The sequence below is a fragment of the Polypterus senegalus genome, chromosome 6 (genome assembly GCF_016835505.1).
Source record: "Polypterus senegalus isolate Bchr_013 chromosome 6, ASM1683550v1, whole genome shotgun sequence".
Classification (NCBI taxonomy): domain Eukaryota; kingdom Metazoa; phylum Chordata; class Cladistia; order Polypteriformes; family Polypteridae; genus Polypterus; species Polypterus senegalus.
This window is the reverse complement of record NC_053159.1, coordinates 27,305,725-27,318,489: the sequence shown is the minus strand read 5'-3', so window position 1 is coordinate 27,318,489 and position 12,765 is coordinate 27,305,725. Positions and strand designations below refer to the sequence as shown.

Below are 12,765 nucleotides of genomic sequence, written 5' to 3'. Positions count from 1 at the left end.
AACAAAAAATCTGTTAAATCTGTTTAAATGAATTTTGAACTTGTTTGAAGGAATTACATAACTCGTTCGAATGGATTACAAGTAATCCCTCCTCGATCGCGGGGGTTGCGTTCCAGACCCCCCCGCGATAGGTGAAAATCCACGAAGTAGAAACCATATGTTTGTATGGTTATTTTTATATATTTTAAGCCCTTATAAACTCTCCCACCCTGTTAACATTATTAGAGCCCTCTAGACATGAAATAACACCCGTTAGTCAAAAGTTTAAACTGTGCTCCATGACAAGACAGAGATGACAGTTCTTTCTCACAATTAAAAGAATGCAAACATATCTTATCTTCAAAAGAGCGCTGTCAGGAACAATCAAAAAATCAATACGTGCTTTTAAGTATACAGAAGCGGCATTTTGTAGAGGAGCGTCCGTGTCCTCTGTGCAAACAGCCCCTCTGCTCACACCCCCTCCGTCAGGCAGAGAGAGTGAGAAAGATAGAGAGAAGCAAACAATCTCAAGCACCGCGCGGGAAGCATATCTTATATCATTGAGGAGTTTTAGTTAATATGTATGGAGGAATATTTCGGACAAAATGAAATAAATAAATAAATGCGTAAATAAATAAAAGTACTGTGAAATGTGAGCATAAATAAATAAATGTATCATGAAATGAAGCCTTAATAAATAAATGTATCGTGAAATGATAGCATAAATAAATAAATGTGTCACGAAATATGTTTTTCGTTGCTTATTTATTTATTTTATTTTGTCCGTAACATTCCTGCAAACCGTCGTGAAATACGGCTTGAAATAAAACTGTCAGTTTCACTCGTCAAAGTTGAGAGGGTGGGCTCTAACACGCCCTCTAGTTTCTGATTGGTGAATCGACAGCACAAGAATGAATTAGAAAAATGCTTACTACTGCCGATGAAATGGATTCTGCCGAAGATATTACGTATTTCAGAGAGAATTGAAGATTTATCGGAAGAAATGACAATGTTGGCGGCCCTTTTAGACTCCGATATAGATTAAACTATTTTTGAAATTATCAAAGAACAGGTGGAACGGACTCTACTACACTCCAGTTCAGGTGACTCAGTTTCCTGCTCTGGACGTCCATCCTTTGACATTCCAGCTGAGTCAATAAATATTAGTTGGAGCTGCTTTGGGCATTCCATGTCAAAGTACCTAAACTAATACAGCCGTTGCAGCTTACCGTATATCAAACTGGCTCATTTGCCTTGTGATCGTCTTCTCTGATACATCATACAGATCTGCAATCTGTTGTACTTTTAAACCGCATGACAGAAAGGTGTTCTATTGACTCAGCTGGAATGTCAAAGGATGGACGTCCAGAGCAGGAAACTGAGTCACCTGAACTGGAGTGTAGTAGAGTCCGTTCCACCTGTTCTTTGATAATTTCAAAAACAGTTTCATCTATATCGGAGTCTAAAAGGGCCGCCAACATTGTAATTTCTTCCGATAAATCTTCAATTCTCTCTCTGAAATACGTGATTCTAAATTGGCCCTAGTGTGTGCTTGGTGTGTGGGTGTGTTTGTGCGTGTCCTGCGGTGGGTTGGCACCCTGCCCAGGATTGGTTCCTGCCTTGTGCCCTGTGTTGGCTGGGATTGGCTCCAGCAGACCCCCGTGACCCTATTCGGATTCAGCGGGTTAGACAATGGATGGATGAAATACGTAATATCAGAATCCATTTCATCGGCAGTAGTAAGCATTTTTCTAATTCATTCTTGTGCTGTCGATTCACCAATCAGAAACTAGAGGGCGTGTTAGAGCCCACCCTCTCAACTTTGACGAGTGAAGGTGACAGTTTTATTTCAAGCCGTATTTCACGACGGTTTGCAGGAATGTTACGGACAAAATGAAATAAATAAATAAGCAACGAAAAACATATTTCGTGACACATTTATTTATTTATGCTATCATTTCACGATACATTTATTTATTAAGGCTTCATTTCATGATACATTTATTTATTTATGCTCACATTTCACAGTACTTTTATTTATTTACGCATTTATTTATTTATTTCATTTTGTCCAAAATATCCCCCCATAAATATGTAATACATGCTCTGATTGGGCAGCTTCTAAGCCATCCGCCAATAGCGTCCCTTGTATGAAATCAACTGGGCAATCAAACTGAGGAAGCATGTAACCTAAATTAAAAGACCCATTGTCCGCAGAAAGCGGCGAACCAGCGAAAAATCCATGATATATATTTAGATGTGCTTACATTTAAAATCTGCGATAGAGTGAAGCCGCGAAAGTCGAAGCGCGATATAACGAGGGATTACTGTATTATTTTTTTTTCTTGTTTCAGTAGTATGGAACTCTGTCCTGTATTAATTTCTTTAAACAGATTATTATTTTTCTCCCTTGCAGTCCAGTTTTTATTATGGAGCCCCATACAGTTTTCCTGGCTTGCAGTTCAGTGTAAGTTGTGTGTGTTAACATTAGTGAACCGGAGGAGGAACAATTTGGAAGACCACTGCGGTTGAAACAGTTATTTTGTGGAGACTTGAAATGAGTTTCAAACACACAGGAGAATTTACAAAAATGGATTTATGGAATTTTCTCTGAGAACTATCCATCCATCCATTATCCAACCCACTATATCCTAACTACAGGGTCACAGGGGTCTGCTGGAGCCAATCCCAGCCAACATAAGGTGCAAGGCAGGAAACAAACCCCGGGCAGGGCGCACACACACCCACCAAACACACATTGGGGACAATTTAGAATCGCCAATGTATCTGACCTGCATGTCTTTGGACTGTGGGAGGAAACCCACATAGACACGGGGAGAACATGTAAAGTCCACCCAGGGAGGACCCGGGAAGCGAACCCGAGTCTCCTTACTGTGAGGCAGCAGTGCTACCCACTGCGCCACCATGCCGCCCTGAGAACTATATAAATAACGTATTATTATTATTATTATTATTATTATTATTATTATTATTATTATTATTATTATTATTATTATTATTATTATTATTAACATGATATTCCAGAGTCAGTGGTGGAAATGTTAATAAAAGAAAAGGTAAGTTTAAAGCCTAGTTAAGAATGGCACTGAGCAGCGTAGAATAGACTGAAAATGTTGGCTGGCTGTACTCTTCTGGTTCTGGTTCACTAAACTGAATAGCAGAAAAAATAAATAGCTACTAAAATAAGAAAAGAATAAAAATAATCCATTCAAACAAATGATATCATTCATTGGCACGAGTTACTAATTCGTTTGAATGAGTTACGTAATTTGTTCAAACGAGTTACTGATTCATTTGAATGGATTCATAATTCACTTGAATGGACTAATAATTTGTTCAAATGGATTAATAAATTGTTCAAACATATTTTTTTTTTTGCCTCACACCTACAGGGCTCCATACATGTTTAATATAAGTCAAGTCAAATCTATTGTCATATGAATGTAGTACACAGAAATTCATACTTGTCATGTCTCCTCAGAAAACTTGACAAAAACACAATAGGAAAAGCTATAAATAATTAAACATGCAGTATATTAAGCATGAAATGTATATATACAGTTATATAAAATATGTATTTGCATGTGTTATATATAGTATTTTTCACACAGTTTGTTACAATATTTGAATTCTTATGAATGAATGTTCAGTAACCACTCTACTGGTGCGAGTGCCAATGCCCTGTACCATCTGCCAGAAGGCAGGAGTGAGAAAAGCAGCTGTGCATGGTGACTGAGGCCTTTAATTATCCTGTTTGACTTTCTAATGCAGCAAGTGCCATGACCAGAAGGCAGCTGTGCCGCCTTCACCCTTGTCTGCAGTGCTTTACCATCTTGAACTGCACGTGTGCCGTGCCACAATGTGATGCAGCCTGTGAGGTAGAAGTTTGTGAAAACTAATGGAGAGCTGTGAGCTGTCCTCAGACCTCTGAGAAAGTGACAAGAGCTGAAATCTGCTGTGCCCACTTCAGTTCATCATTAGAACATTTTAAAAAATGTCGACAAGAACAGATCATTTATCCCCGCAAAGCTTGCCAATGCTGCCCACTTAATTCCTTCCAAATAGCATCACGTCGACTTTTGAATGCCCTAAAGTCCTACTGTCTACCACACTACTTGGTATCTTGTTCCTTGTATCTTTGGTTCACGGAGTGAAGGAAAACTTCCTAATGTTTGTATGAAGTTTACCTTTAATAAGTTTCCAACTGTGTCCCCATTACAGTTATGTGGTATAAAAGTACTGAAAAACACATTTTAAAATGGTACAGTACCAGCATTTCAGGATTTTTGGTACTGTACCATTTCTCCACTGTTCCCTCAACATTCACTATAGCAGTTGTTTAAAAATATCCGTTCTGCATCAATGTAATTGGAACTTCACAGCTATCAAGAGGCGAGCAGAGTATAGTGCGGCACAATGGCACAGCATACTAGGGAATGAGAGTAAGACACGACGGCAAGCATGCCAGGGAGGTTGGAGTTATCCGTATTTTGCTTCAGAACAGTTCTGGTTCCGGTACTAGGGACCCAAAGCTAATATCAATACCAATGTCAAATATTTAGTAGCGATGCAACAGTAACCACCAGTAGTCCATATATATGGTCTTGTTGAACTCACTTTAAATTAACGGCCTGTATCCATTGTACTAATTCCTTTCGTAATTTTTAAATACTTGAATCACTTCTTAAACACCTTTCGCTCAAACTGAAAAGGTTCAACTATTTTAACCTTTCTTCATAACTCATACCCTGCAATCCAGGAATCAGACTAGTTGATCTTCTGTGGACATTTCTACTGCTGTTGCGTCTTTTCTGTAACCCAGAAACCAAAACTACAGCCTGTACTCCATTGTCTGCTTTAGCTTGTACAGTACTACACATCAGGACTCTGTATAACCCAACATTCTGTTAGACTTGTCAATGGCTTCTGAACACTGGCTGGAAGCTGATAGTGATGAGTCCATTACGACTCCTACATCCTTCTCATTAAAAGCACTTTGAATTATCAGATGTAATATTTTCCTCAATAAATAAATGACCAAGTATAATATTTTTTTTCTCATTTGTTTAACTGGTTTCTCTTTATCTACTTTTGGGACTTGAGTGAAAATCTGATGATGTTTTAGGTCATATTTATGCAGAAATATAGAAAATTGTAAAGGGTTCACAAACCTTTAAGCACAACTGTACCTGGACAACTCCACGTGCAGCCTTTATCTTCTGTGATATAAAAAGAAGTATCGTGCGCATTTGCCGGGAGTGTGTTGGGTGAGTCTTGATTGAGAGGGGAAGAGCAGCACAAAACAAAGTAGATTCAAAGAGCTGTTGTTTATCTCCCTCTTTGCCAGGTTTTATTCATAATTTAAGCATTATGAACCTTGAACTTAGAGGATGAATCAGACCTGACAGCATTCCTGGTTGTAATTCAGCAAGGAGTTATGACAATTCTGGAATCCAAAAGGACCAATTCTCAGATGACGAGAGCAGAGACGTTGATAGAATGGTGGATGGGACAGCTAGCAATAACAACAGGATCACCATTTAAAAAGCCCATAAACCTTTGCTTTCTTTCCTTAACCCATTCTACAAATATACCAAGGCAACACGAGCGGCTAGTCATTTTATATATCAATCACTGTTAGTGGGTTGGAAAATGACTGACTGACTGTTAGTTTTTATTAAGAATCATTTTGTTCTCTTGGCTTAGATGTTGGTATACTTCAGACGTTATCATAATAAGATTAATCGCACATAGTGGTGAAAGTGTAAGCACTTTTTTACTCAGTTATGACTCGGCTTGAATAAATCCAGCGTTTCATCTTGACTTGCTAGAATGTCATGGTCACAACTTGAGATGTGAATTGAAATTTGAAGGTTAGGACTTGAAGCTTACTTACTGTGGGTCTTGTATATGTAGGACTCTGTCCCATCTTTTGCAGTTCAGGTCATCTATTACTGAACCCAGTTAAGTGCAACTTATGGTCATGGGAGTCTGGGGCCAGAGACAACCAAACACTCACCCCAATCCCTTTTTGGACAAATACATACATGTTTAAATATCTGAATAAAGTAACCCTCAAAAGCCTTATTTTTACTTAGGATGAAATCTACACCATGCTGACACTGACCACTGCTCTAACAAGTACCTCAGCCGGAGCCTTCGTTCACCCCAAACTCACAAAAACACTCATGCTGGGCCAACACAGACATGCCAAGTAACCTAACTTTTACAACTTTGGAAAATGGCAGGAAAACTAGAAACTGGCACAGAGAGAATGTTATTTCCTTAGCCTAGGTTTATGGGGCGATGCGGCTGCAGCACTAAGCCTTGCCTTTGTGCCACCCAACTCAGTCATGCCTACTCAATCCAATTCAGGTAATCAATCCATTGTCAAAGCTCCTTAATGGAGTTCCAAGTCTTAAACCCTGGGGCTGCCATTCCCAGTGGCATCAGGCTTAAGGCAGGAGGCCGACCTACACAGAGCACAGTCATGCACTCGTCTACATTCACTAATAAACTTAATCTATATAGCAATTTTCATATAAAGGTGCTCAAAGTGCATTGTAAGCAAATAAAAAATAATGTATGAGCAAAGTTTGCCAAAGCTCCACAGGTGATGTCATTTTTTGATGATTAATTTCCCAAATTAACACAGAAATGACCATCAGCCTAAAATGACTCAAAGCACCTCTTAGAGACTCTGCCTCTGTCTATGTACAGCAACATGAGCTGCAATGCGATCATAATCCGATCACAACAGGAGCTTTTATTTAATCAGCATTTGGCCGCAGGTCATTGAAAGCTCTGACCAAAGCAGCTTCTGTGCTGTGATTCATATGACAACCAAAAACGAAATTCCTCAAGACTATTATTAGACACAAGATAGTCATTCAGTTGTGTGAACAGACAAATGGAGGATTTGAAATTAGTCTAAAAATACCATTGGCACCATTATACTATATGTGTCAGGCTTCAACGTGGCTGTCTTAAATGAACTTGAGAAATCACTGTTTAATAATGGGTGACATGGTAGCACAGCGGATGGCACTGCTGCTCTGTGGATCAAGATGAAACTGGGTGTTGTCTTTGTGGAGTTTGCATGCTCTCCCACTTTCTATTTTTGGGGCTTGCTCTAGCTGTTCCGGTTCTTCTCAAAAACCTCCAGAGATGTGCAGGTTAGGTTAATCGGTGACTCCAAACTGGTCCTCGTAGGAGTGCGAGCGTGATTGGGCCCTCCATGGCTGGTTTCTGCGAGGACACCCTTCTGTCCCTGCAATTTTGGGAAAGTGGAAGGACTTGACTTGACTTGACTTTCCTAAGTGCTTACCCGGCCGGAATGCCCTAACAATGGAAAGGACAGGGGGGGAGATAGCTCCTATAGGGCACTGCCTCCCCCAGAACACTAGATAGCAGCAAACCCAGGCTAGGATCCTCACATGGGTGCCCACAGGGCATGCCAAGTATTTTAGTTCTGGGGGACAGCCCTGTTATGCCCTGTGGGGGCCGCTGCAGGATTAGGGAGCTCCAACCTCACACAGGAGTACTTTGGAGCCACAGTTTCACATCACCGGGAGCACTCCTAGGTGCTAGATAAGAGGAACTGCCTGCCCCACTTCAAGGAGCCAGAGTCTGGAGGAAGAGGACAACGCTTGTGTGGAGGAGGCAGTGACAAGTCACAGAAAGGAAGAAAAGAGTTGTTCTATACTGTACTTTATTGTACTTCTGGCTGGGGTGGTGGGAAACACTTACAGGGAAGAGTTTCTCACAGTAAAAGACTCTTTAGCCTTTTAACTTGTGCCTGCGCCAGCCTGTGTTGGTTGTCTGGGAAGCTGGAGCGACTCTTGGTGTCCACACATATCAATATTTTAATTATGTGGACAACAGCAAACAATTCTGAGAGACTTGAACCCAGCAATGGGATGACTGAATAGTCCTGCCCTTTCATAATAATAAAATAATTATTTACCTTTCTATAGTGCTTTTCTCATTACTCAAAGTGCTTTATTGAGTGGAGAGCTACTTTAGCCTCCACTAATGTGTAGCATCCACCTGGATGATGCAATGGCAGCCATTTTTGCACCAGTATGCTTACCACACATTAGCTATTAGATGGTGAAGTGGAGAGAGAGATAGCAAATTAGAAACCGGGGATGAATAGGGGGGACCAGAATGACTAGGCCATGGAGGGCAATTTAGCCAGGACATCGAGATATACCCTGCTCTTTGTGAAGGATGCACAGAGATCTTTAACGACCACAGAGTGTGAGGACCTTGGTTTTAAGTCTCATCTGAAGGGTGGCGTCATATTTACAGCATTGTGTCCCTGTCACTGTACAGTGGCATTGGGATCCACATTCAGACCACAGGGTAAGTGCCCCCTGCTGGCCTCACCAACACCTCATCTAGCAGCAGCCCAAGCTTTTTCCAAGATGGTCTTCCATTCAAGTGCTGGCCAGGCCTGAACACACTTAGCTTGAGGTGGATGAGCTCTTCTGAAGTGCAAGTGTGATATGGCAGCTGTCACACTGTTCTCATTTAACTTGATTTTTTGCTATAGGTATCTTCTTCCACCTCTCTACATGGATCAACCTGTGACCATTAAATGTGATGCTGCTGTCACATGGTGGGGTCCTGTAACACATAAATGGTGGCACTTAATTAAAACCACTCTTAATCAGGTGACACTGCAGTGTCTTAATTATACAGAAAACCTTAATTAAGATCAATTAAAACATATATTTTATTTATTTATGAAGATTGAAACTAATTTAATTCAAAGGTTAAAAAAACAGGAAAACTAAATGGAAGGAATTAACCGCAGGCCTCCGGCCCTCACCTCAGATAAAGGTGGTTCATGCAGAGCAAGCTGAACATTTCTACACATTCTTTTGTTTTCAGTTTTATAATTTAGCACCAACCGTGAGCACACTGTTGATCTAACCTTTGTTAGGAGTGCTCCTCAATGACCTCAACCAAACATTGATGTCAAGGATGTAAAAGCAGTCTTTGCATATGGGCGGAAGTTGTGAATATTCAATGATCTCCTCGTTTATCAGCACACATTTCTCTGCCATTGTTGCAGTTGACATGTGTCTACCTTGGGGGTTGCCAAACGGGATGGGTGCAGCAATGTGCTGTACCACTGAATGCTCCCCAACCTGCGCTGACCTGACCTGACGTGCTGTTATTGCATTCTGTATCGTGGAGTATGTCTGGTATGTCAAATTGCTGCAGTGACCAATGATTTCATATTCAGGCTTACCTCTTGTTGTTCTTTATTACTAAGGGCACCTCTTGTGTTTGGCTTGATGCTCAGGTGACGTCACACCATCATTGTGTATAGCATTATCTTTTGTGATCATACTGATCAATTTGGTGTGAGGACAGGAGCGCTGGTCAGTTTGCACAGGCATTTGTCTGTCATTGTCACACATGTGTTATTAATGCTCAGTAGATGGCTCTTCTTCTTTCTATTAGTGGCCTCAGCAATATGCTTCACGCTCAGCAGATGTCAACCTCTAAAATAGTTTGCCATAAGTAAGATTACAAAACACAGAACGAGATGTTACTATCCTTGTGCAAGCACGTACAATAGGTTCAGTTACGCTTGTCGGTGAATGGTGAATGGTAGACTTAGAGAAGTTTTCCAGAATATTGGGACGCATCATCAGTAGTGTTCCTCTGGCTCATGGGGTGTTTCAGCCTTTCACACTATACACCCTCACCAGAGGCGGCCAGCTATATGGTGATCAGCCCTAAGCTTGCGTCCCACTCCCAATTAGTCATGAGAGTCGCTTTGGTGCCAAATGACTGAAATCTCATGAACCTATGTATGGCAGCCTAAGTTTATTAATTGGGGGCCCAACAGGGAATATTCCTCTTCATCCAAAGCCACTGGCTACTTCTCTTCGCTGCCTCTGATGCAGCTTTGATGGCTGCGCGCTGGCTCTGGCCCCTAATTCCCAGGTCGCTAAGCAGTTTGACGGTAGATGTTGCCACAAACCCTCTGCATGCAACTTCCACTGGGCGAACCTCCATGGTCCAGCCGCAATGTTACGCTTCAGCAGCCAACTCAGCATAGCGTAGATATTTCCGCTCATATGCCTCATCCACAGAATCCTCCCAGGGTACGGTAAGCTCGATAATGTAACCCTTCCTTAAGGCAGGGGACCAGAGCACCATGTCAGGTCTCAAGGTAGTAGAGGCAATCTCCGGAGGAAACACCAACTGTTGGCCAATATCTACCAGCAGTTTCCAGTCGCGTGCAAAGCACAGCTGGCCTCTTTCCGATGGTGTGGAGTTGCTCCTGGTAACTGTAGCCCCTTCTTGGACAAAGGCAATCGTCCATGGGTGATTAGATATTGGTTGTGAAAGGGCATTGATGAAAGATCATTTTTCCTCCATTGTGGACGCAAGGCGTTTTAGGACCTGGTTGTGGCGCCAAGTGCATCGCCCTTGAGTGAGACTGGTCTTACACCATGTGAGTATATGTCGGAGAGAGGCTGGCCTGGAGCAAAGGGCACACCCTGGATCTTCACCAATCCACTGATGGAGATTGGTTGGTGTTGGCAGGACATTATAAGTGGCTCTGATGGTAAAGCTCAGACTCCTCGTCTCCATGGCCTACACATTGTTCAAGCTAAGCTTCCTCCTTTTGACACTGTCCCACCGTGTCCACTGCCCCTGTTTTCCAAGCAAGACTGCCTTAACCCACCTTGCAGCCTCTTCCTGACAATGTACTTCCTCCACCACCATCCTCCTCCGTGCTTGAGCAGTGGCTTTATTCCAGGCTGGGCGGCTAGTTGTAAGGCCAAGGCCTCCTCTTCCATGCTGAACATTCCCCACAATGTCAGCATATCTGAGAGCTGATATTGCCTCCTTCACCGCTGCTGCTGGTCTCCATTTTCGGCCAGTAGCCAAGGTTGGTGCATTGCTCCTCAACACATTGTCCTGAGAATCATTCAGTGTCATCTGCAGTCATGTTTTAGTGCACTTGTACTCCTCTGTGAGGCTGATGAGGGGCAGCTTGAGGACACCGTCTCCATAGAGGCCTATGGAGGTAAGGCTCCTCGGAACCCCGAGCCACTTTTTAATGTAGGCTGTGACTCCTCTTTCCAGCTTCTCTACTATTGAGATGGGGACCTCATAAACTGAAAGGGGTCACAATGCCCGGGGTAGGAGACCAAACTGGAAGCACCAGGTCTTTAATTTCCCAGGTAGCTGGGTGCTGTCGATGGACCGTAGACCAGCATTAATGTCCTTGCACAGTTGTTTCACCTGGTCTCTGTCTTTCAGGCTTGCATCATAGCACCTTCCGAGGCTCTTTACAGGCTGTTCCGATACTGTGGGAATTGGCTCATCTCTGATGAAGAACCTCTGGTTAGCAAGCACTCCCTTTACCACTGAGATGCTGCGTGACTTAGATGGCTTTACCTTCATCTGGGCCCAACTGATATTCTCCTCCAGCTTTCTGAGCAATCTCCTGGCGCATGAACCATACCATACCAACTGAACAAATTGCAAACAGGCAGCAAACACAAGTTTCCTCGTTACATTTGGGTTATTTTCATCAAGAGAATATGAGAAAAGAAAGTATAGTCTTTATATATAATTTGATACTATCTGTATTTATGGTGTTCACAGCAATACCTCGAGCAAGCACAAGAGCAGCGGCTGTGGGAAGGATGCGTAGGAAACGAAGTCACATGACTGACACGTAACATAGACTTGCTAATGCGAACACACGTACACATCAAGCACAACAAACGGATGAGCAGCGTATGGCTACAAATGCTACTAACGCTGAAAAAATCGTGCAAATCGGACACAAAGGACAGATGAAGAACATGCGCTACGGTATGCTACTAACGCTGACAGACATCGTGCCAGCCGTGCACAAGCAACTGAAGTAGCTCGAGCAGCCGCAGATGCAGGACAGGTTGAAAGAAATCAAGCAGCCCATGCCTTGCGGCAGCCAAAAAAGTCTATTTTAACCACAAATCAGTGCCATGATAACAAAATCATTTCAAGGACTTAACAAAACAAATAATTCTTTACAGAGAAAGTATGGATTTCACAAACGTTGAATTTGTAGCCCAATTCGATCGGGCTCCCAGCCACTAGTTACAGTACTTATAAAGTTACAACTAAGTACCATAAGAAGGTAGTAAAAATATATTTTTAATTATGAAATTCAAAATTGAACTAAATACGGGACATTTGGGTGTCCCAGAAAGGTCAGCACAGGACAGGGGACAACATTTTTAAATATGGGACATGTCCCATATATAAGGGACATCTGGCAACCCTACTCTAGGTTGGAATTGCTTACCTGATCAGAGCTAGGAAGGTGGTCCAGAGACGTCCATGCATGACAATAGCAAGCAGCTTATTCTAAAGTATGATGTAAATTTTTGATTGTTTCTACTAGGCTTTCAAGAAAACGAAGTTATATCTTTTAAATAAATTCTATAGTACCATGGCGCCTGACATGTTACATGTTGGTCAGACATGTAAGTAACAATTTCACTATACTCTTTACATCTAACAATATTACTACTACTAGGCAATATTGGCCTTTGGATTGTCCAAGCCTCTGCCCACTAAGTAAATATAATTATAATTTATGGACATTAGATCTACTAGAGACATCTTCGGGCATACTGAGCACCATTAAAGAAGGCCATGTAATTATCTCCATGAATGAATTCTCAACGTGGGTGGAACCCAAGTGGACAAGATGAATAGTAAAAAAAGGTCACAGTG

General features: G+C 42.0%; 1 protein-coding gene across 17 annotated transcripts in view; it reads left to right on the top strand.

Annotated features, from left to right (window-relative positions):
* LOC120530902 (rap1 GTPase-activating protein 1-like) overlaps positions 1–12,765 on the top strand; it is a 327,102-nt gene that overhangs the window by 260,465 nt on the left and 53,872 nt on the right. The window lies entirely within an intron of this gene.